A 7,210-nucleotide genomic window follows, 5' to 3' on the forward strand; every position below is an offset into this window, starting at 1 on the left:
GAGAACAGAGTGAAAGGATTTCCTTTTCTCCACATCCTCCCCAATTCTTGCTGTCTTTCATCTTTTTGATAATAGCCACTCTAACAGGTGCAAAATGATACCTCACTGCGGTTTTAATTTGCATTTCTCTGAAGATTATCAATATTGAGCATTTTTTCATGTGTTTCTAGTGGTCATCAGTATGCCTTCTTTTGAGAAATGTTTATTCTGATCCTTTGCTTCTTTTTCCATAAGATTATGTGTTTTCTTACTATTGAGCTACATGAATTTCTTACATATTTTGGATATTAACCCCTTGCCAGGTGTACAGTTTGAACATTTATTTCATTGTGTAGGTTGTTTCTTCACTCTGCTGGTTGTTTCTTTGGTTGGGCAAAAGCTTTTTAGTTTTATATAATCTCATTTGTCTATTTTGGGGGGTTTATATCCAAAAAAAGCATTGCTCAGACCAGTGTTGTAAAGTTTTTCCCTTAAGTTTTCTTCTAGTGATTTTATATTTTCAAGTCTTACATTTAAGCCTTTAATTTTGAGTTGATTTTTATATAGGGTGTGAGATAAAGGTATAATTTCAAACTTTAACTTTTTAAAAAAGTAATTACTATAAAAAGAAAACAGGCTGCTGCCTCCATGCAAGCACATGAAGGAACACCACCACCCTGCTCCAGCCAGTGCCCCTCCCCAGCCAACAGTCATGCACCCCACCTCACTGCTGGAGCTGCTGGAATGTGCATGTGAGCATGGATCCGCTGCTACCACCCCAAGGAAGTGCTTTGGCAGACACTCTCTATTGGAGGGTTATGGCCAGTGGACTGAGAACACCTCTGTCCTCCAGTGCAGCAGGTTTCTTATGTCAAGGGGCCAGAGAACAAAGCCAGGGTCCCAGCACTAGCCCCCAAGAGTTAGATCATACAGCCCACGAGTGCTGAACTGAGCCTTGGCCCCCTGAAATCTTTCAGAAATGAAGCCAGTCCACTGAATCCACAGTCAAATCCCCAAGAGAATCATAGAAAATAAAAGAAAACCAAACAAAACAAAACAAAAACAAAAAAGCCATAACCTCAAAGATTGAAGGAATATCAACCCACACAGATGAGAAAGAATCAGTGCAAGAATGCTGGCAACTCACAAAGTCAGACTGTCTTCTTACCTTCAAATGATTTCACTAGTTCCTCAGCAATGGTTCTTAACCATGCAGAAATGGGAAATGGCTGAAATAACGGACACAGAATTCAGAATATGGATAGGAACAAAGATCATCAAAATTCAAGAGAAAGTCAAAACCCAGTACAAGGAATCTATGGAATACCATAAAATGATTCAAGAGTTAAAAGAAGAAATGGCCATTTTAAGAAAGAACCAAACAGATCTGATACAGTTCAAAAACTCACTTTAAGAATTTTGTAATACTATCACAAGTATTTACAGCAGAATAGACCAAGCTGAGCAAAGAATCTCAGAGCTCAAAGACCAGTTCTCCAAAATAACTCAGTCAGACAAAAGTAAAGAAAAAAGAACAAAAAAGAATGAACAAAACCTCTGATAAATATGGATTTATGTAAAGAGACCAAATTTATGATACATTGGTGTCTTTGAAAGAGAGGGAGAGAAATCAAGCAACTTGGAAAACATGTTTAAGGATATCATCCATGAAAATTTCTCCAAATTTTAGAAAGGCCAACATTCACATTCAAGCAAGAAATACAGAGAATCCCTGTGAGATACTACACAAGATGACCATCCCCAAGACACGTATTTATCAGATTCTTCAAGGTCAAGATGGAAGGGAAAAAAATGTTGAAGGCAGCTAGGGAGAAGGAGTAGGTCACCTACAAAGGGAACCCCATCAGGCTAACAGTGAGCTTTTGGAAAAAACCTGCAAGCCAGAAAAGATTGAGGGCCTATATTCAACATTCTTAAAGAAATGAAATTCCAACCAAGAATTTCATATCCAGTTAAACTAATCTTCATAAACAAAGGAGACATCAGATCCTTTTCAGAAAAGTCAATGCTAAGGGAATATGTTGCCACCAGACTTGTCTTACAAGAGGTCCTTAAGAGCATGCTAAATATGGAAAGAAAAGACCATTACTAGCCACCACAAAAACACACTTACGTACAATGACCATTGAAACTATAAAGCAGCACTATCAAGTCTGCATAATAACCAGCTAACATCACAATGGCAGGGTCAATATTAACCTTGAATGCTAATGGGCTAAATGCCCCAATTAAAAGGCACAGAGTGGCAAGTTGGGTAAAGAAGCAAGACACAATTGTGTGCTGTCTTCAAGAGACCCATCTCACATGCATTGACACCCATAGGCTCAAAGTAAATAGATGGAAAAAAATCTACTAAACAAAAAAAAAAACAGGAAATAGCAAGGGTTGCTATTCTAATTTCAGGAAAAAAACAGAACCTAAGCCAACAATGATTTTAAAAAGACAAAGAAGGGCATTATATAGTAGTAAAGCGTTCAGTTCAACAAGAAAACCTAATTATTTTTTAAATATATATACACCCAACACAGGAGAACCCAGATTCATAAAATTATTCTTAGAGACCTACAAAGAGACTTAGATAACCCCACAATAATACTGGGAGAATTCAGCACCCCTCTGGCATTATTAGACAGATAACTGAGGCAGAAAACTAACAAAGGTAGTCAGGACCTGAACTGAACACTTGAGCAAATTGACCTAACAGACATCTACAGAACTCTCCACCTCAAAACAACAGAATATACATTCTTTTTACCTGCACATGGCACATCACATACTCTAAAACTGACCACACAGTTAGCCATAAGACAATTCTCAGCAAATTCAAAAACACCAAAATCATACCAACCACACTCTTGGACCACAGCACATGGCAATTAAACAACCTCCTCCTAAATGGCTTTTGAGCAAATGATGAAATTAAGGCAGAAAGCAAGAAATTATTTGAAACTAGTAAGAACAAAGATACAACATAGCCAGGCACGGTGGCTCAAGCCTGTAATCCCAGCACTTTGGGAGACCGAGAAGGGCGGAGATCGAGACCATGCTGATGAACACGGTGAAACTCCTTCTCTACTAAAAAATACAAAAAAAAAACTAGCCGGGCAAGGTGGTGGGTGCGTATAGTCCCAGCTACTCGGGAGGCAGAGATAGGAGAATGACGTAAACCCAGGAGGCGGAGCTTGCAGTGAGCTGAGATCCAGCCACTGCACTCCACCCTGGGCGACAGAGCAAGACTCCATCTCAAAAAAAAAAAAAAATACAACATACCAGAGTCTCTGGGACATAGCTAAAGCAGTGTTAAGAGAAAAGTTTATAGTGCTAAAGCCCACATCAAAAATTTAGAAAGATCTCAAATTAACAACCTAACATTATACCTCCAGGAACTAGGAAATGAAAAGCAAGAAGAAACTAACCCCAAAGCTAGCAAAAGACAAGAAATAACTAAAATCAGAGCTGAACTGAATGAAGTTGAGACATGAAAAACCATATCAAAAATCCAGGAATTGGCTCTTTGGAAAAGTAAATAAGATTGATACACTGCTAGCTAATGGGAAAAAAAGGAAAAGATTCAAATAAACACAATCATAAATTACAAATGAAACACAGCAATACAAAAACCTTCAGAGACTATTATGAACACCTCTATGCACACAAACTAGAAAAACTAAAGGAAATGGATAAATTCCTAGAATCATACAACCTTCTCAGATTGAACGAGGAAGAAATTAAAACTCTAAACAGACCAATAACAAGTTCTGAAATTGAATCAGAAATAAAAAGCCTACTAACCATGAAAAGCCCGGGACCAGATGGATTCACAACAAAATTCTTCCAGGTATATAAAAAAGAGCTTTTTTTTCTATAGAAACTATTTCAAAAAATTGAGGAGGACAGACTCTCCCATAACTTATTCTATGAAGCCATCATCATTCTGATACCAAAACCTGGTAGGGACACAAAAAAAAAAAAAAAAAGAAAAGAAAACTTCAGGCCAATATCCTTAATAAGCATAGATGCAAAAATCTCCAACAAAATACTAGCAAATCAAATCTAGCAGCACATCAAAAAGCTAATCAACCATGATTAAGTAGGCTTTACTCCTGGGATGCAAGGTTGGTTCAACATATACAAATCAATACATGTGATTCATCCCATTAACAGAACCAAAAAACAAAAACCATATGATCATCTCAATAGATGCAGAAAAAATTTCAATAAAATTCAACATCCCTTCATGTAAAAAAGGGAGAAGTAGGCATTGAAAAAAACATACCTCAAAATAATAAGAGCCATCTACGACAAACCCATAGCCGACACCTTACTAAGTGGGCAAAAGCTGGAAACATTCCCCTTGAGAACTGAAATAAGACAAGGATGCCCACTCTCACCATTCCTATTCAACATAGTGCTGGAAATCCTAGCCCGAGTGATGAGACAAGAGAAAGAAATAAAATGCAGCCAACTAGGAACAGAGGAAGTCTAACTATCTCTGTTTGTAGATGATATGATTCTATACCTAGAAAACCCCATAGTCTCTGCCCAAAAGCTCCTAGATCAGATAAACAAATTCAGCAATGTTTCAGGATACAAAATCAATGTAGAAAAATCAGTAGTATTCCTGTACATCAACAACATCCAAGCTGAAAGCCAAATAAAGAATGCAATCCCATTCACAACAGCCACAAAAACAATAAAATACCTAGGAATACAGCTAACCAGGGAAGTAAAAGATCTCTACAATGAAAATGACAAAACACTGCTCAAAGAAACTACAGCTGACACAAGCAAATGGAAAAATATTCTATGCTCATGGATACCAAGAATAAATACTGTTAAAATGGCCATACTGACCAAAGCAATTCACAGATTCAAGCTATTCCTATCAAACTACCAAAGAATTAGAAAAAGTATTTAACATTCCTATGGAACCATAAAAGAGCCAAAATAGACAAAGCAATCCTCAGCAAAAAGAACGAAGCTGGGGCATCACATCACCTGACTTCAAATTATACTACAAAGGCTACAGTAACAAAAAGGGGATGATATTGGTACAAAAACAGACACAGACCAACGGAACAGAATGGAGAGCCCAGAAATAAACTGTACACCTACAACCACCAGATCTTTAACAAGTCAATGAAAACAAGCAATGGGGAAAGGATTTCCTATTCAATAAATGGTGCTGGAATAACTGACTAGCCATATGCAGAAGATTGAAACTGGACACCTTATTTACACCATATACAAAAATCAACTCAAGATAGATTAAAGATTTAAATGTAAAACCTAAAACTATAGAAACCCTGGAAGATAACCTAGGAAATACCATCTGGCCATAGGCCCTGGGAAAGATTTCAGGACGAAGACACCAAAAACAATTGCAACAAAAATAAAAATTGACAGATGGGACCTAATTAAACTAAAGAGCTTCTGCACAGCAAAAGAAACTATCAAGAGAGTAAACAGAAAACCTACAGAATGGGAGAAAATATTTGCAAACTATGCATCCAACAAAGGTCTAATATCCAGAATCTACAAGGAACTTAAACTAACAAGTAAAAAACAAACAATCCCATTAAAAAGTGAGCAAAAGACATGAACAGGCACTTTTCAAAAGAAACACGCACACAGCCAACAAGCATATGAAAAATGTTCAACATCACTAATCATTAGGGAAATGTAAATCAAAGCCAGAACAAGGTACCATTGCACACCAGTCAGATGAGCTATTATTAAGAAGTCAAAAAATAAAAGATGCTGGCAAGATTTCAGGAAAAAGAGAATGCTTTTCCGCTGTTGGTGGGAAAGTAAATTAGGTCAGCCATTTTGGAAAGCAGTTTGGTGATTTCTCAAAGAACTTAAAACAGAAAATACCATTTGACCCAGCAATCTCATTTTGGGGTATATACCCAAAAGAATGTAAATCATTCTACCATAAAGACACATGCACATCTATGTTCATCACAGCACTATTCACAATAGCAAAGACATGGAATCAACCTGAATGCCTGTCAATGGTAGACTGGATAAAGAAATGTGGCACATATACAACATGGAATACTATGCAGACATAAAAAAGAATGAGATTATGTCCTTTGTAGCAACAAGGATAGAGCTGGAGGTCCTAAGTGAACTAATGCAGGAACAGAAAATCAAATATAGCAGGTTCACACTTATAGCTGGGAGCTAAACATTGACTATACACAGACATAAAAAAGGGAACAACAGATACCGTGGCCTGCTTGAAAGTGGAGGGTGGGAGGAGGGTGAGGATCTAAAAACTACCTATCAGGTACTATGCTTATTACCTGAGCAACAAAATAAACTGTACACCAAGCCCCATGACAGGCAATTTACCTATATAACAGATTGCACATGTAACCATGAAACTAAGATCAAAGCTAAAAAGAAGGACCACTTTCACTTTCTGAAAAAAAGAAAAAGAAAGAAAACATTAATTTTTAAGAAAAATATCAACAGAACAGAATTGTACAAAGAAAAAAGAAAAAAAAGTCACCATTTCCATCCCATCCATTGCCACTTTTACTCGTAACAGTTTTGTCTGTGTTATTTCACACACTTTATGCATGCACATAAATAACATAATATACTTCTTTACTCAAAGGGGATTGGGCCATATTGCTTTACAACTTGCTTTATTCTTTTATCAATAATTATATTATGAAAATATTTTATGTTAGTAAATGCACACTTACCCTATTTATACATATTGTATCATGAAATTTTACAAAAATACATGGAAGTAGAGGAATTATAGTATAATGAACTAAAACTGTGAACTCAAATTTGGTAACTATGAATACATACATGGTCAATCCTGGTTCATCTGTATTGTCACTCATTTTCCCTCCTCTGGAATATTTGGAAGCAAACCCAGGCATCACCTCATTTCATCTGCAAACATATCAGTAAGTATCTCTAAAAAAGGGGGTGGCAAAGAGTCAGATAAGGTCTCTGTTGCAACTACTCAAATCTACCGTTGTAGTGCAAAAGCAGCTATAGACAACACGTCAACAAATGGGGAGGGCTGTTCCAATCGAACTTCATATAACAGGCTGTGGGCTGGATTTGGCTCACAGACCATAGTTTGCCAACCTCTGCTATAAAAGATGAGAATTTTTAAAAAATACGCAATCACGGCCGGGCACGGTGGCTCAAGCCTGTAATCCCAGCACTTTGGGAGGCC

This window comes from Colobus angolensis, unplaced genomic scaffold (assembly GCF_000951035.1).
Source record: "Colobus angolensis palliatus isolate OR3802 unplaced genomic scaffold, Cang.pa_1.0 Scaffold126, whole genome shotgun sequence".
In the NCBI taxonomy this organism is placed as follows: domain Eukaryota; kingdom Metazoa; phylum Chordata; class Mammalia; order Primates; family Cercopithecidae; genus Colobus; species Colobus angolensis.